The 24,143-nt window shown below is 44.8% G+C and overlaps 1 protein-coding gene across 3 annotated transcripts in view; it reads right to left on the bottom strand.

Annotated features, from left to right (window-relative positions):
• Positions 1 to 20,406, bottom strand: part of FGF1 (fibroblast growth factor 1) — a 55,958-nt gene extending 35,552 nt beyond the window's left edge. For 2 of the 3 annotated variants that reach the window (XM_033927668.1, XM_033927670.1), the window contains exon 1: positions 20,096 to 20,406. The gene's annotated coding sequence lies outside the window, so the exon portion shown is untranslated. Of the gene's footprint in view, positions 1 to 12,567; positions 12,719 to 20,095 lie in introns of those variants that run through there. The other variant, XM_033927669.1, reaches the window with a different exon arrangement.
• Between the last annotated feature and the right edge of the window lie 3,737 nt (positions 20,407 to 24,143).

Here is a 24,143-nt window from a genome sequence, read left to right as displayed (position 1 = left end):
TCAAAGTCCCTCCTTGAGGGCTGCAATCCAGTCGGGTTTTCAGGATTTCCTCAATGAATATGCATTGGAACCCAAGCACAGTATTGCGTAGAGCTTTGGATTCTTGCCCAGAAATAGCTAAGAAGAAAAAATTTAAATTGAATCAGATTGGGCAGAGTGGATGGACCATTCGGGTCTTTATCTGCCATCATCTACTATGTTACATTGAAAGCAGTGCATGCACATAGATCTCATGCATATTCATTGGGGAAATCCTGAAAACCCGTCTGGATTGCGGCCCTCAAGAAGGGACTTTGAGACCCCTGTGTCTGTCTGAATGGATTATCTAATATCCGGCCTGTCTTCCCTGCACATGGCATCCCTTTATATTTTCTGCATTGTTTAGAACAGGGGTCTCAAACTCATGGCCCGGGGGGCCACAAGCGGCCCGCCAGGTACTATTTTGAGGCCCTCGATATGTTTATCATAATCACAAAAGTAAAATAAAACAGTTTCTTCATCATATGTCTCTTTAGCTATAAATGACAATATTATTATTAAGACTTAGCCAAAAGGAAAGATTTATAAACTATAAAGAGTTTTTTTTACCTCATGCAAAATTGTTATTTCTTTAATAAGACATTAACTGAAGTGTTCTAGGTTATATACAAAGGGGCAGATACTCAGAAATCTGCATAATGGATAAAACAGTGAGGTAATTTTACCACTTTTCAGTATCTCTACATAAATATTCATTAATACTGACCCAGCAAGTTGTGCGGCTGAATATCTGTTAGATCTAACCGGTGTTGGCTCTTTCCGACATCACTTCCAGGTCCCAAACCTAGGAAGTGATGTCAGAGGGAGAGACGACAAAACACGGGCAGTAAGTTCGTGATTTTGCTCATGCCCGGACAATTAAAGAGGTACAGGGAAGGGGAGGGGCTGGTGGTGCCAATGCCTAAGCTCCGTCCTCATCTGCACAAGCCTCAAACCCTTGAAAATCCTAAGTAGCAACATTCTAGAGCTGAGATTGTGATGTCATAATGCCTCATTCCACCAATGCCTCAGCTCCGTCCTCATCTGCACAAGCCTCAACCGCTTTAAAATCATAAGTAGCAACATTCTAGAGCTGAGATTGTGATGTCATAATGCCTCATTCCACCAATGCCTAAGCTCCGTCCTCATCTGCACAAGCCTCAACCGCTTTAAAATCATAAGTAGCAACATTCTAGAGCTGAGATTGTGATGTCATAATGCCTCATTCCACCAATGCCTCAGCTCCGTCCTCATCTGCACAAGCCTCAAACGCTTTAAAATCAGAAGTGTTTGAGGCTTGTGCAGATGAGGCTTGTGCGGTTTAAGGCAGTGATAGTGACAAAACCCGTGAAGTCGAGGCAGAGAAATTGAGTCCCTGTGGGTACAGGGTCAAATTGGTCCCCGTGTCATTCTCTACACCAGACCACTCCTCTGTAACAGGAAGAAGTTTGCTTCTGGTCCATAGCTCAAGTGCCAATTGCCCTTGCCATGCAAACTGTTCTAGTGGAATATCCCTTAGAAATGAACTGGGACCCCCCAATCTACACCGGGTCGGTCTTCCAGAGGTACAGACTATTGGACACAGGCAGTTCAGGCCAAATGTGTGTTTGTAGCTATGAACTCCTGGGCCACCCAGTTTATCTCTGTCCCTCATTTTGTTCTGTGAATGTTGGGTCGGCCTGTTACAAGCCATCACGTGGGACAGAAAGTCTAGACAAGAAGCAAAAGATATGTCCTTGGAAGCAGGATTTGGAAGAGATGTGTGCTTCTTACAGGAAGCAACAGATTTCCTCGTTTGTGGCATAGGCCCAATACAATAGGTGTTCTGTTAGAGCATCAGTTCTTTTGGAAACAAAGAGTCAGTACAGGGTTGCTTTTCTATTAGAAGCACTAATTAAAAAAAAAAAAAAAAAAAAGAGACTTTTCCTGTAACATAAGCATGCATGCTGCCTGTTCCAGCTGTCCTGTCCTGCTACTCGCCTCCTTTCCAAGATATCTGGCCAGAACACACTCGCTGAAGGCAAAAAGACACCAAGAACATAAGAATAGCCTTACTGGCCAGTTCAGGTCACTAGAACCTGGGAAAAACCCAAAGAGTAGCAGCATTCCATACAGAATCCCAAGGAATAACATATTCCGGAATCCCAAAGAGTAGCAAGATTCCATGCAGTGGCTTCCCCCCTCCATGTCTGTCTCAATAACAGACTATGGATTTTTCCAAATTTATAGGTTGCTCTCTGAACCATTTTCTCTGCTTAGGCCGCAAAAGAAGGTAGATTTTCTTTTTTAGATGCCGAAGGTCAAAGCCGCAACAGAGCTGGATAAATCCCCACGTGAGACCTGCGCCAGGGTGTTAAAAGTTGACAGCCCTAAGGAGATCGCACTATTTTCTCATAGTTCATCCAACTTAGTTTTAACGTTAGTCCTTCACTTGCTCAGAGGGCACTATGAAGCCCGGGTGTCCAAAAATGCTGCCATCCTAAGCAGTTCCATCAGGGACATTTTATATCCAAAACCACTTGGGATTTGTAGTCTCTGAATCTACCCTTTGAACGCATTGCATTAGGATAGGAAATCTTCACCGTCCTGACTGAAATGAGCAAGACGGCAGCTCTGGCACTATCGACTTCGGACACGGTTGCAGATTTACTTTGGAGCTGATAAATTGCAGAATGATTTGGTCAGGGCTTAAATTCAGCTGGGGCTGGCTAAAGATCTGATCCAGTAAGGGGGTTTTCTAGAGCACTACCAAGTGCCACCAATTCTATGGCACATAGGTGCACCTAAGGAGCTATAGAAAATGTACTTATTTATTCGGCTTTATTTATTGCCTTTCTGGAGAAATTCACTCTTGCTAGCAGAAAGCCACATTGGTGCCCCAAAATACGAGAGGGGTGCTGAAACATTCACAACCCAACCAACCAACTTCCTAAATTCTAAGTGTTATTTTGCAGTTGTAGCTGAAAAGAGCGTTCTCTTATTTCGTTAAGTGCCAATTTGCAGCAACAAAATTCTCCGTTTTGACCTTGTTTCAGATCAATGATTGAACCATATCCACGTCATTCTCTTCTTGGTTGGGCTGAGGACTTTTCAGCACCCCCTGGTAGCGTAAAGAGTTTCAGCCTCTGGTAATTAGAGCTGATACTGTGATGTCATAATGCCTCATTCTACCAATACGAGCCAACTCAGTGATGTCGCAATGGCTTGATTGTCCTATACTTGAGTGTTATTTCGCCACTGTAGTTGAAAAGAGTGTTATTGTATTGGTTAAGTGCCAATATGCAGAAATGAAAGACATTGTTTCAGATCATTGATTGAACCATATCCACGTCATTCATTCTTGGTTTGGCTGAGAACTTTTCAGCACTCCTTGGTAGTGCAAAGAGTTACTGTGATGTCATAATGCCTCATTCTACCAATAAGAGCCAACCTCATCAACGATGTCACAATGGCTTGATTGTTCTAAGCTTGGCTCACTTTATTACATAGGAGGGGGTGCTGAAAGGTTCTCAGCCAAACCAACCAACTTCCTAAATTTTGAGCGTTATTTTGCCACTGTAGTTGAAAAGAGGGTTATCTTTATAGAAATTAAATTCCATGTTGAGATATGCTTTCATGTCATTCTCTCCTTGGTTGGGCTGAGAACTTTTCATCAGCCCCTTGTATAGGTGCACCACTTACAAGTTCAAGTTTCAAGTTTAATCACATTTGATGAATCGCTTATTACAATATCTAAGCGATGTACAATTTAAAAACCATCAGATGTTGGTATTATATAAAATTTAAATAAGTCAGACATTAGACAGACAATTTTTAGACAGACATGAATGAGTAGGGAGAAAGGGGAAAGTTACAATTTTGTTGTTTGTTAGAAATTACATAGAAGGGAAAAAACAGTAGGAAATAAAGGGGTAAGGTAAAATTTTGTTAATTATTGTAAAATGTAAGAATTTTGAGTATATCGTGTCGTGAATCAAATTTGAGTATATCGTATCATATATCAAATGCGTCTTGAAGCAGATATGTTTTTAAAATTTTCTTAAAAGAGACGAGATCTTTTTCGCTTTTAATAAAATTTGGAAGGGAGTTCCACAATGTAGGGGCCATAACGGAGAAAATATCATTCCGTCTGGTGCCGATAATTTTCAGTGAGGGGATTGAAAGTAAGTTCGATGAAGATGATCTTAGAGTACGTGCAGAGTTACATGGAATAATCATTTTTGATATAAATAAAGGTTCGTTGGAAATTAGTGTTTTGTAAACCAGAAATAAAATTTTGAAAGTGATTCGGTGAGAAATGGGAAGCCAATGAGATTTGATAAATAACTTGCGTACCTCACTTTGTGACATGCTCATAACCTATCTGTGCTCTGCCCGCACGTATGCTCCCTTGCAATTTCATGCCAGTCTCTGGATTCTATGTATGGGGCCCAAATTTACACACCCAGATAGGGTTTGCTCCTGTATTGTGCATGTAAATGAAATGGATAATGAGCTCAGATCAACTGAGTGCTAAGAGCTGCAGTCCTGGGACAGACCAAAGGTCCACCAAGCCCATTATCCTGTTTTCAACTGTGGCCAACCCAGTTGGCCCACAAGTACCTGACAAGATCCTAAGGAATAAAACAGATTTTATGCTGCTTATTTTAGGAATAAGCAGTGATTTCCCCGTCCATCTTAATAAAGGCTTATGGACTTCTCTTTTAGGAAGTTATCCAAATCTTTTTTAAACCCTGCTAAGCTAACTGCTTTCACCACATTCTCTAGTTCCTAATTCTCACAATGTGAAACTCGAAAGGGTGTGTGCCTAGAACTTAAGTACATAATCACTAATTATTTGCATTTCTGATGTGCATAATTTTTAGCTTTCTATAAACTGTGCACACACTTGGCACCTAAGCTATCAAACTGCTTTCCATTATGAGTGAGACTTTCAGACTTCGCAGACTGGATGTTGGACTTGTGATGCATGAAATCATAACGGTAAAATAGCATGTGGTGGCAGGTCCTTGCTGATGGGGGAAGAGGGGTGCTTTCTGATTGCACAGGATACGTCCTTTCTCCCCACCAGGTACGATTTCCTCAGGATGAGGGGGCCGCAGGAAATGGTTTCTGAGAATTAAAGCCTTGGATTTGGAAAATTCTATAAAGATCAGGGATGCTGTAGAAATCCTCACCCTTGTGTTTTCAGAAAGGCCGGTAGCATTTTAATTTAATTCCAGTAGAGGGCAGTGTTTACCAGGTTTTCAAGATACAACTTGTCCTGTAAGGATTCCTTTTCATAAAAACATTTTCTATGAAAACTGAAGAATTTATTTGTATAAATTATGAAGTAACAGAAGAACAAAACACTGTACTCTAATTAGAAACAGTAGATAGAAAACTGCAAGTGAAAGGAGGAATGTATTTTTTTTTTTAAATGCTTTGTCAAAACAGCCAAAAGATTTGCTCATAGTGGTTAGCGTGAAAACTGCAGTATATCAGCAGTGGAGAACCTCTGGGAGCAGGAACTGCAAAAATGCTGGTGAGTAACTCCAGTGACCATCTGAACTCAGGAAAATATTTTCTCCGGGTGGAGCAGCAATCGGCAATCGCCCACTTGGTACAGAAGAGTGAAACACTGGAATGTGATTCAGGAACTGTCAAGGGGCATCAGATCATGATAGGAAGAACAGTTATCAGAGCCCCAGGCAGAAAACCAGTTACATGCAAAACACGAATACAGCACAGATAGCTGAAGAGCAGATTATCAAAGCTCCTGGCCGGCATCACATTAACACATGTCAAAAGCGAATACAGTACAAAGAGCTGAAAATTGATTTTTATCAGAACGCCAAGGAGGTGTCACAATAATATTCCTAAATGATGAATACAGCACAGATAGCTGGAGATTGATAAGAATAGTTTTTCATCAGGAATTATGCTTTTATGGGGAGTTTTCGGTGCAGGTTTAGATGCCAGGATGATGGGTGCTATGTGCAAATTCTGTATTGGCAATAATGCACATAACAGCATATAAATGTAAGTCTGTAGTTCTGCACTTAACTTTACGCAAGAATACTCGCATTAAATCAGAGGCTGCTGTAAATTCTTGGGTTTAACTGCTGTCACTTAAATGCAAACATAAGAATAGCCATAATGGGTCAGACCAATGGTGCAACCGTGGCCAATCCAGGTCACAAGTACTTGGCAGAAATCCACATAGTAGCAACATTCAGAATCTCAAAAAGTAGCAAGATTGTGGAATCCCAACATTCCATGCAGAATCCCAAAGAGTAGCAAGATTGCGGAATCCCAACATTCCATGCAGAATCCCAAAGAGTAACAAGATTGCGGAATCCTAACATTCCATGCAGAATCCCAAAGAGTAGCAAGATTGCAGAATCCCAACATTCCATGCAGAAACCCAAAGAGTAACAATATTGTGGAATCCCAACATTCCATGCACAATCCCAAAGAGTAACAAGATTGCGGAATCCCAACATTCCATGCAGAATCCCAAAGAGTAACAAGATTTCAGAATCCCAACATTCCATGCAGAATCCCAAAGAGTAACAAGATTGCGGAATCCCAACATTCCATGCAGAATCCCAAAGAGTAGCAAGATTGCAGAATCCCAACATTCCATGCAGAAACCCAAAGAGTAACAAGATTGTGGAATCCCAACATTCCATGCACAATCCCAAAGAGTAACAAGATTGCGGAATCCCAACATTCCATGCAGAATCCCAAAGAGTAACAAGATTTCAGAATCCCAACATTCCATGCAGAATCCCAAAGAGTAACAAGATTGCGGAATCCCAACATTCCATGCAGAATCCCAAAGAGTAGCAAGATTGCAGAATCCCAACATTCCATGCAGAAACCCAAAGAGTAACAAGATTGTGGAATCCCAACATTCCATGCACAATCCCAAAGAGTAACAAGATTGCGGAATCCCAACATTCTATGCAGAATCTCAAAGTGAAGCAAGATTCCAGAATCCTAAATAGTAGCAAGATTGCGGAATCCCAACATTCCATGCAGAATCCCAAAGAGTAACAAGATTGCGGAATCCCAACATTCCATGCACAATCCCAAAGAGTAACAAGATTCCAGAATCCCAACATTCCATGCACAATCCCAAAGAGTAACAAGATTCCAGAATCCTAAATAGTAGCAAGATTGCGGAATCCCAACATTCCATGCACAATCCCAAAAAGTAACAAGATTGCGGAATCCCAACATTCCATGCAAAAAACCAAAAGTAGCAAGATTCTGGAATCCTAAATAGTAGTAACATTCTACACCACCAATCCCAGGGCAAGCAGTAGCTTCTTCCATGTCTGTCTCCACAGCAGACTATGGACTTTTTCTCCAACTTGAACAGCAGAGGACTGATAGATTGCATAGTCTGGAACCTAAAGGGTTAAATTTGAAAACTGAATGGAAAGTGTTTTCCTGACTTTTGAACCGATATAGAGCACATGTATTTGTACCCAGTAGTAACAGTCATGTGGGTACAAAGGGGAGCTTTGATTGACTGGTGCTCTAGTTGGCGTTCCGGTTTTAAAGTGACGCCATTTTAAGTTCCCAGCCAGTCAAAGCTCTGTTAGGAAGAGTGAGTAGCTTGTGGCTATTTTGCTGGCTTGAGTTATGTATGGGAACTGATGAATATTTGTGCACAAATACATTTTTCTTTTTAGGCAAAGTTATAAAGATAGCGAACATTACGGCATGGCTCCTGAAGAAGCCGGTTTGGCAAAATGAATGGCTCATCAAGTCTTTTAAATTAAGCGTTAGACCACTGGGAGATTTAAGGGAATTCACTTCCATTATATATAAGAAATGTTTTAATATCAGGAAGTATTTCTTCACCGAAAGAGTGGTTGATCATTGGAATGAACTTCCGGTGCAGGTGATCGAGGCCAACAGCGTAGCAGATTATAAGAGTAAATGGGATGCCCATGTGGGATCCCTAAGAAGGTAGAGTTATGGATGGGTCATTAGGAGTGGGATCTCTAGAAGGGTAGAGTGGGCAGACTTGATGGGCTGTGGCCCTTTTCTGCTGTCATTTTCTATGTTTCTAAAATTCTTCTCCTTGCCAATTGATCTAATCACAGTACCGTTGTTGACCAGAAAATATTTGGATCCAAATGTATCAAGATCTCATTTCAAACGATCTTTGTTGTCTCTCCCCGTGGTATATTATACTGTCTGCATTTCCTCTTCACGTTAACAAACAGTCCAGCCCAGTATATTCATTAGAGATATTCTGAAAATCTGGACAAGCCTGCTCATAAAGTCTGAACATTGAAAGGTCAGCAGTGAAGAGATTCTTTGTTAGAGCACCATGGAGGTATTACAGCGATAGGAATATAGACTCAAACAAGAAATCAGCAGATGGCAGCCAGAACTGACCTGAAAGGGTGTGGGTGCATGCCAAATCAGCCCGTACAGACTCCTTTCCCCTGGTTCAACCTTCTCTATCCCGTCTGCTTCTATAATGAGCCTTCCTTCCCTCCCTCTCAGTAGCAGAAGTCAGAAGGGGATTATATGCCCTAGACCAGTGTTTTTCAACCTTTTTACACCTATGGACCGGCAGAAATATAAGAATTATTCTGTGGACCGGCATCGGTTGAACAACATTGAGCTAAGTCGTGGGCTAGACCCCTCCCATCTCTACCCAATCTCCACCCCAGACCCCGCCCATCTCTATTCAATCTCCACCCCAGACCCCGCCCCCATAATAGTACTAATTGCACCTTGCATGTCCCGTGCCTCATCTGGAAGCCTTCCCTCTGACGTTGCAACGTCAGAGAGAAGGCTTCCGGTTCAGGGGCAGGATGCCCGTAGGAGCTACTGCCCATGGCTTTGTGCACTGAATCAGTTAGGAAGAGGGAGCTGGCTCGAAGATAACGCCGCATCGATCGCACTGTGGACCGGCGGTTGAAGAACACTGTTTTGGGCCTGATGCACGTGCTGGCCCTGTGGACCGGCAGGAAATTTCTGTGGACCGGCACTGGTCCGTGGACCGGTGGTTGAAGAACACTGCCCTAGACCCGGTGTGGGGAGCAAGGGCTGCAATTCAGTCGGGTTTTCAGGATTTCTCCACCGAATATGCATGAGATCTATTTGCATACAATGGAGGCAGCGCTTGCAAATAGATCTCATGCATATTCATTGGGGAAATCCTGAAAACCTGACTGGATTGAGGCCCTCCTCGGGTTTTCAGGATGCCCACAATGGATTTGCATGAGAAAGATTTGCATATAATGGAGGCAACGCATGCAAATTTATCTCATGCATATTCATTGTGAGGGCGATGCTTTTTCGTTGTACCTCTCTGCTGCTTTTGGTCTAAAGCCTGAAGCACTTAGGACCCTCAGCATTGTACTTCAGGCTGTTCAAATTTCAGCTCAGAACCAGAGGGAGTAGAATATTCTAGTAAGAAGCATTGTCCTCCTCTTGCTGGTAGGGAGGGATGCTGTTGCTCCAATTGGCTCCTCAACCAGACTTGGCCCTTTTTTGAGCAACCTGATTGGTGCTTTCACTTTCCACAGGAGAGAGATGGTGAAGACCTGAAATTCTCTGGAACTTCCCCTTGCGAAAGCCCTCGCAAGATCATTCCTAAGGTCAAAGAGCCACAGGAGGAAATTCTTGGGTTCCGAGACAACGCCTCTTGCACAAATAAACACGTTTCAGTCTGTTTTTAGAAAGATTTCACCATAGCACAGTAATTTTGCAATATTTCCTTTATCACATAAAATGATTTCTGGAAGAAATACCAAAAAGCAGAGATTTACACATATTGCAGTGACACTACAGACGGAGGCTGAAAAGTTCTCAGCCCAACCAAGAAGAGACAATGTCAAGACATAGAATTTTGTTTCTGAAAATTGGCACTTAATGAATCAAGATAACAAAATAACGCTCAGAATTTAGGAAGTTGGTTGGTTGGGCTGAGAACGTTTCAGCCAAGTATAGGACAATCAAGCCATTGTGACATCACTGATGAGGTTGGCTCTTATTGGTGGAATGAAGCATTATGACATCACAATCTCAGCTCTGGTTACCAGAGACAGAAACTCTTCACACTACAAGGGGATGCTGAAAAGTTCTCAGCCCAACCAAGAAGAGAATGACGTCAATATGGGTCAATAAATGATCTGAAACAATGTCAAAACAGAGAATTTTGTTTCTGCAACTTGGCACTTAAGGAAATATAACCCTCTTTTCAGCTACAGTGGCAAAATATCGCTCAGAATTTAGGAAGCTGGTGGATTGGGCTGAGAATTTTTCAGCACCCCTTCGTAAATGGCACCATGTATATAACACGGTTTATTTACTCCTTATCTCTGTTATCAGTATAGTAAATGCACTGGGACAGATCTCGTCATATGTCCTACACCTGTGGTTCTCAACCAAACCATCTATTCTAGATACACCAAGCCAATCAGGATTTCCGGATACCTCCAATGGATATGCTTGAGATCGGTTTGCATACAAGAGAAGCAGCATATGCAAATTTAGGGCACTCTCTAAAGCTGAAAGGGGATAGATTCCGTACAAACGTAAGGAAGTTCTTCTTCACCCAGAGAGTGGTGGAGAGCTGGAACGCTCTTCCGGAGTCTGTCATAGGAGAAAACACCCTCCAGGGATTCAAGACAAAGTTGGACAAGTTCCTGCTAAACTGGAACGTACGCAAGTGAGGCTGGACTCGTTTAGAGCGCTGGTCTTTGACCTGGTGGGTACGATGGACCACCGGTCTGACCCAGCAGCGGCATTTCTTATGTTCTTAGAAACATGACGGCATTAGAGTGGGCAGACTTGATGGGCTATGGCCCTTTTCTGCCATCATATTCTATGTTTCTATGTTTCAGATAAAGGCCAAATGGCCCATCCGCAGTCACCATTATCTCTTCCTCTCTCTAAGAGATTCTGTGTGCCTATCCAAGGCCCTTTTGAATGCCGATACAGTCTCTAGACTGTTCCACGCATCTACCACCCTTTCTGTAGAAAAATATTACCTCAGATTACTCCGGAGCCTATCACCTCTTAACTCCATCCTATGCCCTCACATTGCAGAGTTTCCTTTCAAATGAAAGAGACTCGACTCATGCACTTGCATGTTCATTATAAATATTTTTGAAAACCAGATTGGCTAGGTTTGTCCAAAAGAATGCATTCAGATCCCCTGTTGTACACTATTAACCTGGAATCTGGTAGGGTCTAGCGTGCGTGTGGGGGTGGGGGTTATAGGTCAACACGGAACTCTACAGAAAACTTGTCATTATACAGAATACTACCGCTGCTACTATATATCATTAGATGGTCCCTGCTCAGAAGAGCTTACAATCTAATTTGGACAGACAGGACATATAGGGGTTGGGGATTTTTTTTTGCAGAGAATGAAAGGATGGACATGGGTAATTTTACGGCGAGTGGGAGTTAGGGGCCAAAAGCAGCCTAAAAAAAAGTGGACTTTTAGCTTGAATTTGAATATTGCAAGAGAAAGAGCCTGCAGTCTGTTCTAGGCATAAGGTACAGCGAGACAGAAGGGACGGAGTCTGGAATTGGCAGCGAAGGATTCCTGTCAGCCATAACAAGTGTGTCATAATTATGGGTGGGCCCCGTGGCGGTGCTACTGCCCTTTTTTCTCATCCTTCTCTGAACTCAAGCACAGTAACGGGTAAAGCTTTGGATTCTCGCCCAGAAATAGCTAAGAAGAAAAAAAAAAAAAAAAATTAAATTGAATCAGGTTGGGCAGACTGGATGGACCATTCGGGTCTTTATCTGCCGTCATCTACTATGTTACTAACTCTTTCTAGTTCCGCCGTAGCCTTTCTGAGATCGGGTGACCAGAACCGTGCACAGTAGTGAACATGTGGTCGCACCAGGACATACGGTCTCTTCTCCTGTAAACCGCTCGGAACTGTTTTGTGGTATTGCGGTATAAAAAAATAAAGTTATTATTATTATTATACATAGAGACATAATCCTGTCCTCAGTTTGGCTCTCTGTCCCTTTTCAATGAACCCCTAGCATTTTAATTGCTTTTATGGCGACCGCAGCCCATGAAAGATGTTGCCTTATTAAAGCTTCGGTGCCTGGAGCTGATTGAGGTATTTGCTCAGGATTACTGGAATTGCTCTCGTATCGTGCCTGTGCTTCGTATCCCTTTTTCCTTCCGTGGCAACCCAGTGCATAAGAAAAGCGTCGAAGGTACTCTTCTTTCTCACAGGGGCACCAGATGAGACCTGTTCATAGCCTTCCGCTCACTGACGGTAGCCAGTTTCTGAAGCGGCTCGAGGCCTGTCTGCTGCATCTCATAAACCAGTAGGGTTCATGCTTAGGGCCAACCCTGCATGGCTGCAGCATCCCTGGCTAAGGAGGGATATAAAAGAGATATGAAGATTCCCGGGTTGTTGCTAAGGAAGGCATAAGGTGCCAGGTCCCAGCGCCGGTTCCCTCATTTTCCCTGGTGAGCTTGCCAAATACCTTTCGGCTATCTTTCTGAGGATTACATTTCCCTTCTAGTTCAATCACGCATCTGGTTGAGAATCCTACCTCAGTTCGGTAACTCTTGTCATTCGTCCAGACCGTGCTCTTTCTCTCCCTCACGCTCTCTGAGATAGACGGGCGCAGATGATCAGACAATGAATGAGAAACTCGGCTACAATTATGATATCAGACAGCTGGTACATATCTGTGGCTCAAGCGCTACAGAGAGGCCTAATGGGCTGATTGTGTAGTGTCAGGAGGGAAATGATACGCAGTGGACTGTCGCAGGGAGGAGGAGCTGATGTCAGCAGGTTTCACCTCCCCTGAAAGCCTCGTCTGCTCTGCTGTGCTGCTGAAGCCATGAGAAGTGCAGAGCTTGCTTTATCACTGTGCTAGGGCGAGGGGGGACAAGCTGTGACACGCGCATAATACAGGAATAATTCCAAACGATGTCACAATGGCCAGATCAAAGCAGTGGCTGATCTGCACAGCCATGGCTCTTCGACTAGACTCCATCGGGACTAAGGATGAGCTGGTCCAGGCAAGTGGCTAGTGATGCCCTAGGACTACAAATCAGGCGTCACGTTGGAAAGCGGCCACTGGCGCAGCCACCTAGAGTTGACCGCTAGGAGCCGGACCAGCTCAGCGCCTTGCCAGAGCCCAAGTTACGCTTCCGTGGGGCAGGACTGGAGAGCGGCGTTGGGTTGTCCTCAGAGAATGAAGGAGGGGCGGCCCAGTTTTAGGACACCTTCAGGAGTTTGCGCCCCAGCCCTGCATCGTGCTTTGAAAATCCACGCTAACACAGGCATCTCCAGGCACTGATAATGCTTGTAGCTTCTTAATTCCATGCAAAAGACATTTAGTGAAAGCAAATGCATTTCTGCATCTTTCTAGTTATCCATGGATGCATTTTCAAGCTCTGTTTAGGAAACCACATTTTTCTGACTTTTCGGTCATGGGGGGGAGGGGGGATCTGACATTGGTTAAGTTGGACTTCTGGACACGGGTTCATTTTCCTGTCTAAACCTGGAGTCTTCTAGGTGCTTCAAAATGCATCCATGGAAAACTAGAAAGATGCAGAAATGCATCTGCTTTCACTGTACATATCTTTTACATGGAATTAAGAAGCTACAAGGAGCCTGGAGATGCCTGTGTTAGCATGGATTTTCCAAAGTTTAATTACAAGCATGATGCGGGGCTGGGGTGCAAACTTCTGAAGGTGTCCGGAAACTGGGACACCCCTCCTTCATGCTCTAGGCCCTGCAGACGCGGCCGGAGCAGGTCACAAAGAAGAGAGGAGGGTTGTGGGGGCGGGGCCAGAGGCGGAACAGTGCGAGACCCTGTGTGCGCGTTTTTGCGACCTAATCTTATGCTCTGTGACTCCTGGGCATGTCTTAGAACATAGAAACATAGAAAGATGACGGCAGAAAAGGGCCAAGGCCCATCAAGTCTGCCCACTCTATAGACCCTCCCCTTAAGATTAGCCAATGTTTTGCCCTGACCCACGTAGTGATCCCACATGGGCGTCCCATTTATTCTTAAAATCTGGCACGCTGCTGGCCTCGATTACCTGTACTGGAAGCTTGTTCCATTGATCAATCACTCGCTCCGTGAAGAAATACTTCCTGGTGTCGCCGTGAAATTTCCCGCCCTTGAGTTTGAGCGGGTGCCCCCTTGTGGTTGAGGGGCCTCTGAGAAGGAAAATGTTATCTTCCACTTCTATACGTCCAGTAACGTATTTAAACGTCTCAATCATGTCTCCCCTCTCCCTGCGTTCCTCAAGAGTGTAGAGCTGAAAATTGTTTAGTCTTGCTTCGTACGAGAGACCTTTAAGCCCTGAGACCATTCTGGTGGCCATCCTTTGGACCGACTCAACCCTCTGCACGTCTTTGCGGTAATGTGGCTTCCAGAATTGCACGCAGTATTCCAGATGAGGTCTCACCATGGTCCTGTACAGTGGCATTATGACAGCAGGCTTTCTGCTGACGAAACTTCTACGGATGCAACCCAGCATCTGTCTTCTGTTTCATGCATGAAGCGCTTACTCTAACTCAGAACCAAAACTGTGCCAGGCTCAAAATCCATAAAAACAAGCTACATCAAGTGTCCTTCTTCATGTACTTACAGCACTGGTCGCCGTACATGAAGAAGGACACGGTACTACTCGAAAGGGTCCAGAGAAGAGCGACTAAGACGGTTAAGGGGTTGGAGGAGCTGCTGTACAGCGAAAGGTTAGAGAAACTGGGCCTCTTCTCCCTTGAAAAGAGGAGACTGAGAGGGGACATGATTGAAACATTCAAGGTACTGAAGGGGATAGACTTAGTAGATAAGGACAGGTTGTTCACCCTCTCCAAGGTAGGGAGAACGAGAGGGCATTCTCTAAAATTGAAAGGGGATAGATTCCGTAGAAACGTAAGGAAGTTCTTCTTCACCCAGAGAGTGATAGAAAACTGGAACTCTCTTCCGGAGTCTGTCCCCTCCAGGGATTCAAGACAAAGTAGATAAAGACAGGTTGTTCAACCTCTCCAAGGTAGGGAGAACGAGAGGGCACTCTCTAAAGTTAAAAGGGGATAGATTCCGTACAAATGTGAGGAAGTTCTTCTTCACCCAGAGAGTGGTAGAAAGCTGGAACGCCCTTCCAGAGGCTGTTATAGGGGAAAACACCCTTCAGGGATTCAAGACAAAGTTAGACAAGTTCCTGCTGAACAAGAACGTGCGCTGGTAGGGCTGGTCTCAGGGCACTGGTCTTTGACCAGAGGGCCGCCACGTGAGCGGACTGCTGGGCACGATGGACCACTGGTCTGACCCAGCAGCGGCGTCTCTTATGTTCTTATCATAAGTAAATATTCATCCAGAAATAGGGCTACCAGACTTCTGGATTTACCCGGACATGTCCTCTTTTAAGAAGGCCATGTCCAGGCGTCTGGACGGTTTTTCAAAACCCGGCACTTTGTCTGGATTTTGGAAAAGCAAATCACATCAGGAGGGGCATGCACAGATGTCCTCCCGTCCGAGCCGAGCAGACTGAGGGGGGCAGGGGCGAGGCTGGAGCGTGGTGTTGGCATAATGAGGGAGGGATGGGTGGACCTGGGGGGGCGGCTCTAGGGGCGGTCCGGATTTTACATATGTAAAATCTGGTAACCCTATCCAGAAATATTAACAGTCTTAAGTGTTGCCTATTAAGAGATCTCATATTTAGGGCAGACTCTGAAATCTCTCATTACTAGAAAACTATAACAAGAAAAATCACTAGAAAAATAGAACACGTTTTAAAAGTTATATATTGTACTTCAAAGGGATGAATTTGGGGCTCACGTGTTTACAAAAGGACCAGATTCAGGTGGTCTCAGGGGGACATCCACTATCCTGTTTCTGGTTGTGCCACAGGGGTGGATGGAAGGACAAACAGACAGGAAGGCTGTATTGACAACAGATGCAGCGCTTGAGATATTTCATTTCACACTAGGACTAGGGTACAAGGAAGTGTCCTATCTTTACATTTGCTAATCATGTTAATGGTCCAATGATTTCAAAACCTTACTGTAGCATTGTACCAATGGAGGGGTAGCTTAGTTAGAGCTCGAAGAGGGGCAGGGGGGGGGGGGCCGAAAAGTTCTCAGCCCAACCTACCAACGTCCTAAATTCTGAGCGTTATTTTGCCACCGTAGCTGAAAAGAGGGTTATTTTATTTCATTAAGTTCCAATCTGCAGAAACAAAATTCTCTGGTTTTGATATCGTTTCAGATCATCGATTGAACCCCATCCACCTCATTCTCTTCTTGGTTGGCCTGAGAACTTTTCAGCAGCCCCCTCGTAGGCTGTGAACCATGGACATCAGAGTTCAAATCCCAGCACTTACTCATTGACCTCGTAGCTTAGTTTAGGGCATGTCATATCACCCTCCAGTGCCTCATGTAAAAACTTAGGATCTCATTAACATGAGTTAATGCACATTTATTTGGGTTAGCAGAAGCCCAGGAAAATCCGGACATGTCTTCTTTTTAGAGGACTGTGTGGGTGCCGGAGGTATTGCCAAAACTCGACAGTTTGTCCGAGTTTTGGAAATCCCGCACCTCAGGATCTGTGCATGCGCAGATGGAGGTCCCCTGGGCCCCTGTGTTACTGGGGGCCCCAAACCTGCCTAACCTTGAAAGAGGGACAGCCTGTAGGCAAGCTTTGGGGACCTTTCCCTCGCATTTGTCCTGGGCCCCATCGTGTCTAGGGCTGGCCCTGGTGAGATCTCCCAAGTAAACCCTGTGCCTTGGCTGCTCGGCCTGCTGGCAGGTGTGCTCTGTACTCTACTTCCTGATTCCCTGTGGCATTCTTCTGCCATCGACATTCTGAAGCAACTCTCTTGGCAGCAAAAGTCTTGGCATCCTTCTGCCTCAGATACACCCCGGGGAGACTAAAGTTCACAGCGCTGCATTCCAATGAGGAGGAACACTGGCTTGGGAGGTGGGTGGAGTGCGAGAGGGCCACTTAACCCTTCGAGAGCCAAGAGAGTCTGAAAATCCCTTCCCATTTTCAAGAGCAGATGAAACCTCACACATGAGGGATCAGAATTGAGGGAAATACTTGAGAGCAGTGTGTCTATGTGGGGTTAGGGTTGCAGTCTCGGCCCATGGAACTGCAGTTGCGATTTCTCTAAGAAAGTTTGCTAGGGTCAAGCTTGACTGATCTATAGCAGGGCAGTGCAGTGTCACTAGGAGGACCTGAGTTTGATTCCTGTCTCAGGCCTTTTATCTTCCAGGACCAAGTGAGCTTGAGGATGCTAGAGACAGAGCTCCCTTCCCCTGAGAGAGATGGAGTTTTCGCCTTGGCTCAGCGTTGACCCCTTCTGGCCAGATTAAAGGTGCACATGGAAAAGGTTCTGGAGGAAGTTGTGGTCTACGGCCTTTAGCTAAAGATTGTTAGTACGGTGACTGGGATAGATGGCGGCAGGGCAAGGCAGCATCGTAGCATCTATCTAGAGATAGATTCAAAGGTATCAAGGATTTAAAGAGAAAAGGGACACTATCAACCCAGAAGACAAAGGATTGCAATTCTGTGACAGCTCTGGGATTCCTCAACCAAATGTAAGGTTTGTAATCTGAATGTAAATATGGTTTTTGTTTTTTAAATTCAGTGTTAACAATTTCTTGTGGATAAAACCAGCCTCTAGTCAAAGTCATGCAGAAAGGTGCTTTTTCTCCTGAGGGGTCAAGGGTCACGGGTTTGATATACTGCCTTTCTGTGGTTCACTTTTATATGTGTTGCCATTTTCTCTGTCCCCCCTCGTAAGCTCACAGTCTACATTTTGTTCCTGGGGCAATGGAGCGACAGTGGGGAATTGAACCCAGTTTAATTGTGATGAACAACAACAACAAAAAAAAGACAATTGAAAAGTTTGAGAAGAGACGGCTTTTGTGAGGTGGAGATTTTTATGCCCATGAGGTTCCTCCCAAAGTGATAACCTGTCAGAGTCCTTTACCCCTCTTTATATACATAGGTGAGTTGCAGCTGTACTCACTCGAGGAATGCAGAGAGAGGGGAGATATGATAGAGACGTTCAAATATGTAACTGGCCGTATTGAGGTAGAAGAAATCTTTTTCCTTAAAGGACCTACGGCAACAAGAGGGCATCCGTTGAAAGTTAGGGGTGGGAGATTTCATAGTGACACCAGGAAGTATTTTTTCACCGAAAGGGTGGTTGATCACTGGAATGATCTTCCACTGCAGGTAATTGAGGCCAGCAGCATGCTAGATTTTAAGAAAAAAATGGGATAAGCACATGGGATCATTTCAAGGAAGAACTTAGGGGGAGGGTCTTTAGAGCGGGCAGATTTGTTGGGCTTTGGCCCTTTTCTGCCATCATATTCTATGTTTCTATGTTTATAGAAGGGTCCCGAGGAGTGAATAGATTTTTAACAAACTGGAATTCTTTGTTCCAGTTTCAACACAACTGGGGAGTATTTGTGGTTGATGGTTCAATTTTGACTCCCTTGTTCCCTAGATTGGTAACCTATGAATTTCATGAAACAATAAATAAATATATAGAATGGAATAATAATTGGCTTACAAAGCAGGCTGAAATAGATAAGCTTTGCAGATTGCTTCGTCAAGCAGAAGCGGAACCAACTCTCAAAATCCAAATTCTTTGAATTTGTTACGATTTTTAAAAAAAAGTTTTTGCTTGATTTGCGTTTCCAGTTTGGTTTGGATCGGGTGGGGGGGGGGAGGGATGGAGAGCAGGGGGATTTCACGTGACCTGATCTAATGACGCTCTGCAGTGACCCTGCAGTCCGAATCTGTCCTCGTCCTAGCTCCAGAACGCAGGTCAAAGATGGCCGTCAGAACTATTAAGTGTAGCATGAATTTGGGGACAGCTATAATTGTGCCTCAAAAAAGTCAAAATGGAATGAATCCCAAGCATCTTGGAACTGGCGTAGATTAAATCCTAATTCGTCCATCTGGAGACTTTGATGGAAGCCAGAGACAGGCAGCACCTGCTCTAAGATTAATAGTCATGTCAGAAACCAAAAATGACGGCATGCGAATATACCCCATCAGACTTCTGAAATAACAGTCAGGCGAGGACATTAATATACAGCTATAGGTCTCAGTCAGGCGCACCTGCGCGCAGTCTGGTTCATTCAATGAATACAGTACAGACTGCTCCAATACCCCCCCCCCTTTCTGATATGGTTATTTCTAATTTTATACAAGTTAATCAAATCTAATCTGGTTTAATCGTTCGTCTTGTTATACAGCATTGTCCACGACCGCTGTAAAGGGCTTGAAGCAGATCACAATAAGAATTATTAACACAAAAACAATAGTATAGTATTAAGGGGACTTTTTACTAAAGTGCGCTGGGATATAATGGACGCGTTAGCATTTAGAGCACGCAAAAACGCACTAGCGTGCCTTAGTAAAAGGACCCCTAAGTTGATCACTCTAGAAGTGATTAAATATTTGCAAAATATTTGATAAGATGTGTACACAGAGGTGTAGTAAGGGGGGGGCGTGGTCTCTTCCGGGCGCCGTCATGGTGGGGGCTCCAGCACCTGCCCTCCTCTCCGCCCCCCCGCCGCGTGTGTAGGCCCCTTCCCTTCCCTCGAACCTCCTTCATTTTCCCGGCACGGACAGTATCACGAACTCGCTGCCCGCGTCAGTGCCGGCTCTCTCTGATGTCACGTCCGGGTCCCACGCCTAGAAAGTGACATCAGAGAGAGAGAGAGAGCCGACATGACGCGGGCAGCGAGTTCGTGATGTGGCTCACACCAGGAAAATTAAAGGGGGGTGGAAAAAAGGTGAGGGAGGGACGCCACTCATCCTTGCTACGCCATTCTTCAATTAGCTGCTAATTCATTCCAAATGGAGGTAAAAATAAATGACAAAGAACGAGAACATAAAGTCCTAGATTGAACACCCTTAAAATAGCAGGGGGGAGGGGTCTGAATGCTGCCTATAGATGGCCACAACTGGACTTAGCGAGACTTTAATAGCAGCCGAGAGACCACAGAGAATTACCACAGCTCTGGCCCTATTTGGGAAAGATTTTGTTACAAAGGCTGGAATCCCCTAGAGAGGCTCTTGCCCTCCCAGAACTTACCTCAGTTTTGTGGGTTTCGGACAGATGTTAGCAGCTGGTTTGTACAGCACTTCAAGTTTCTGGAAGGGAGGGTCTCCAAACTTGGCTGCAGCTGCCGTCCGATGTTGGACAGGTCAGTGGTGGTGTCCTCACGCTGTCTGTTCACCCCTCTATGAAGCTGCAAATGTATTTGGAGTCCAAAAACCCCCCAAATGTTCGAAATCAGATGGGTGGCCCTGCGATACAAGCAAAACCTTCAGTCTTTTGCAAGAGACGAGCACCTCTGCTCCATGCAAGGCTGCAGGTCTGCTGCCTCGATGCCAAGGTCCCCCCCGAAGCCTTAGACCAGTGCTCTGGCACCAGGACAACGGAGAAAAAATAAGGACGATTATCTTATTTTGTTTGGGTCATGTGGTCATATCTGGGATTCTGTACCGCAGCTATTTTGGGGGCTGGAATGGATCCCAGGTGAAAGGACAGGGCTGAAGTCCAGTTTGCCTCCCCCACACGCTTTTCAACATCAAGGGCTTGTGGGAACGGCTACTCCTACGGTGTTGCCATGGTTTCTGGCATGAGTCTGGCTTCACCCAGGAAAGTGAAATCTTTCACCTCGTCAGACAGAAAAACGCCCAGAGATATCAGGCCCAAGATATTTTAGTCCCAGCTGCAAATTGGATGCCGTCAGGGTCGGTGCGAGAATAGTAAGTGCCTGGGTGAATCTTCAGCCTCGCATCGCACCTTCAATTCATTTTTGAAGCCCCTTGGCAACCCCTCCCCTGAAAATTAGATACATGATTACCTCCTCCCCAGAACAGCCCTTTATAAACGTATAATTGGACATCACGTGCTCAAATATTTCCTATATAATTACTCCATGAGGGCAATTTGCAAAAATGCCTTTTATCTGGGTAAATTGGCTGGTTTGGAAATTGCCCGCTCTCCCTGTGGCTAAAAGTACAGGTTTATGGTAAATTTGAGTTTTATGAGTGGACTATTGAAGGCATCCGCTCTTTGCCACCCTAGGCGACTGCTTAGTCTTGCCTAATGGTTAAACCGGCCCAAGGTGTTATGAGCAGCTAAGGGGATATTTAGCTCCGCCCCCTTGGTGACTTTCTCTTCTGACAAAAGAGATGTCCCTGCGAGAAAGCGACTAAGAGTAAATAAGGCACATTATGATCCATAAACACTGATTTTTAGGCCCTTTTTTTAACAAAGGCGATCTAGGCGTTTTAGCGCGGAATCAATGCTAACGCATCCATAGGATAACATGCATGTGTCAGTGTTTAGCACGAGCTAAAAAGGCATAGCGCCCCTTTGTAAAGAGGGGGTTGGGAATCACAGGCTCTTAAAAACATAGGGACAGGTGTAGGTTTTGAGTAAAAGCAGGAACAAAATGGTGCGAAAAGCTTCCCAGAGAGCCTATTAGCATAATTTTGCAACTTTACATCTCCCCTCCCCCTCCTAAAAAAAATGATGCATGCATAAACCTTTACCTATAGGGCTGCAGGTCCTTTAATCAAATGGGATAATTTTAAATGGTAAAATCCGCGCCATGTTCTTTTCCAAAAGGGTTTTCTTCCGTGATTTGATTCTGTAGATGCTTTGTGAAGTTTACGGGAAGTTAGCTGCGCTGTTTCAAAACATAATGACATTTATTTGCTCGTTAACCAAGGCTTGATTTATTGCCAGTCATGGTTTTACAATGTTGAGTCTAAGAGAGCATGAAGAAGGCAGAGGTAAGGAGAGAGAAGAAGGATACAGGAACGCAGGTGGCGGCTTAAGGCACTGCGGGCTGTGTAGGGAGATGACAGGGAAGTTGAAATAGCCAGGTCTTAAGTTGTTTCTTGAATATGGAAAACAGAGATTTGAGTCTGAGTTCAAGCGTCAGGGTCTAAGGCGCGCTAATATGGCTATCACACCTTAGTAAAAGGACCCCTTTGTCTTCCTACGTGTTTTTCTTTTTAATAACCAAAAAAACCCCCAAAAACTGAATACGTGGTTTATTTAGAAAATCTATATTACAATAATTTCCTGTTATTGACTATTGCGATCATTGTCTGTTAAATATTCATTTCTTGTAATCAGCTTTGAACCTCGTAGTTAACCTTTTACCAACCCTGAGATGTCCTGTCTGTCTGTCCAAATTAGATTGTAAACTCTTCTGAGCAGGGACTATCTATTCAATGCATACAGCCTTTCAGTGCCATAGAAATGATAAATAGCAGTACATAAGAACATAAGATTTGCCGCTGCTGGGTCAGACCAGTGGTCCATCGTGCCCAGCAGTCTGCTCACGCGGCGGCCCCAGGTCAAAGACCAGCCTCACCTACGTACGTTCCAGTTTAGCAGGAACCTGTCCAACTTTGTCTTGAATCCCTGGAGGGTATTTTCCCCTATAACTGCCTCCAGAAGAGCGTTCCAGTTGTCTACCACTCTTTGGGTGAAGAAGAACTTCCTTACATTTGTATGGAATCTATCCCCTTTCAACTTTATAGAGTGCCCTCTCGTTCTCTCTACCTTGGAGAGTGTGAACAGTCTGTCTTTATCTACGAAGTCTATTCCCTTCAGTATTTTGAATGTTTCGATCATGTCCTCTCTCAATCTCCTCTGTTCGAGAGAGAAGAGGCCCAATTTCTCTAATCTTTCGCTGTTCGGCAGCTCCTCCACCTCCTTAACCATCTTAGTCGCTCTTCTCTGGACCCTTTCGAGTAGTACCGTGTCCTTCTTCATGTACAGCGACCAGTGCTGTACGTAGTACTCCAGGTGAGGGCGCACCATGGCCCAGTACAGCGGCATGATAACCTTCTCTGATCTGTTTGTGATCCCCTTCTTTATCATTCCTAGCATTCTGTTCGCCCTTTTTGCCGTCGCCGCACATTGTGTGGACGGCTTCATTGACTTGTCGATCAGAACTCCCAAGTCCCTTTCCTGGGAGGTCTCTCCAAGTACCGCCCCGGACATCCTGTATTCGTGCATGAGATTTTTGTTACCGACATGCATCACTTTACACTTATCCACGTTGAACCTTATCTGCCATGTCGATGCCCATTCCTCAAGCCGGTGACAGGTCAAAAGCGCGCGACAACCCAGCACAGACAACTGAGCACAAGGCGGAAGCGCACCGAAGAAAAACAGTATTTTAAAGGGCTCTGACAGGGGTGTGTGTGGGGGGGAACCCCCCACTTTACTTAAAAGAGATTGCACCGGCATGGGGGGGGTTTGGGGGGTTGTAACCCCCCACATTATACTAAAAACTTCACTTTTTCCCTAAAAAAGAGGGAAAAAGTTAAGTTTCCAGTAAATGAGGGGGGTTACAACCCCCCAAACCTCCCACAACGCCGGTGCGATCTCTATTAAGTGTGGGGGGGGGGTTCCCCACCAACACCCCCCGTCGGAGCCCCTTAAAATACTGTTTTTCTTCGGCACGCTTTCACCTTGCGCTCAGTTGTCTGCGCTGGGTTGTCGTCGCGCCTTTGTCGTCGCGTGCTTTTGTCTATGAACCCCTCAAGCCAGATTATGTCACGTTGCAGATCTTCGCAATCCCCCTGTGTCTTCACTACTCTGAATAACTTCGTATCACCCACAAATTTAATCACCTCACTCGTCATACCTATGTCCAGATCGTTTATAAAGATGTTGAAGAGCCCGGGTCCAAGTGGTAGTATTTAGGAGAGCTGGACGAATATAAATATCATACCCTACACTGCTGCAGCTGAGAACATGCAGGTGAGTGAATCCTGCAGCAAATTTTCCTGAGGTCAAAGTGTAAATGTGTCATTTTACTACAAGTAAGTAAGTAGGAGCTTTTGATTGTCAGGAAATTAACTTGTGCACTTGATTCAAAATGACTTAGAGCTCAGCTTGGGAAAAGGAAAGTGTACTGAAATCCTGCTGCCTGAAGTGCTATGCAGTGGTGCCCCTAATGGTTTAAATAGGAATGACTATCTGTCTAGTGGAGCCGCTTTATATTCCAGGCCTGACACAGTCTGGGCTTCTGTATGATTCATCCTTTCCAGGCAATGAGTAATGGAATGCGGCCTTATTGTAGAGCAAATCCCATTTGTGCATG

This window comes from Geotrypetes seraphini, chromosome 18 (genome assembly GCF_902459505.1).
Source record: "Geotrypetes seraphini chromosome 18, aGeoSer1.1, whole genome shotgun sequence".
Taxonomy (NCBI): Eukaryota; Metazoa; Chordata; class Amphibia; order Gymnophiona; family Dermophiidae; genus Geotrypetes; species Geotrypetes seraphini.
The sequence above is the reverse complement of the archived record's forward strand: the minus strand, read 5'-3'. Positions and strand labels throughout refer to the sequence as shown.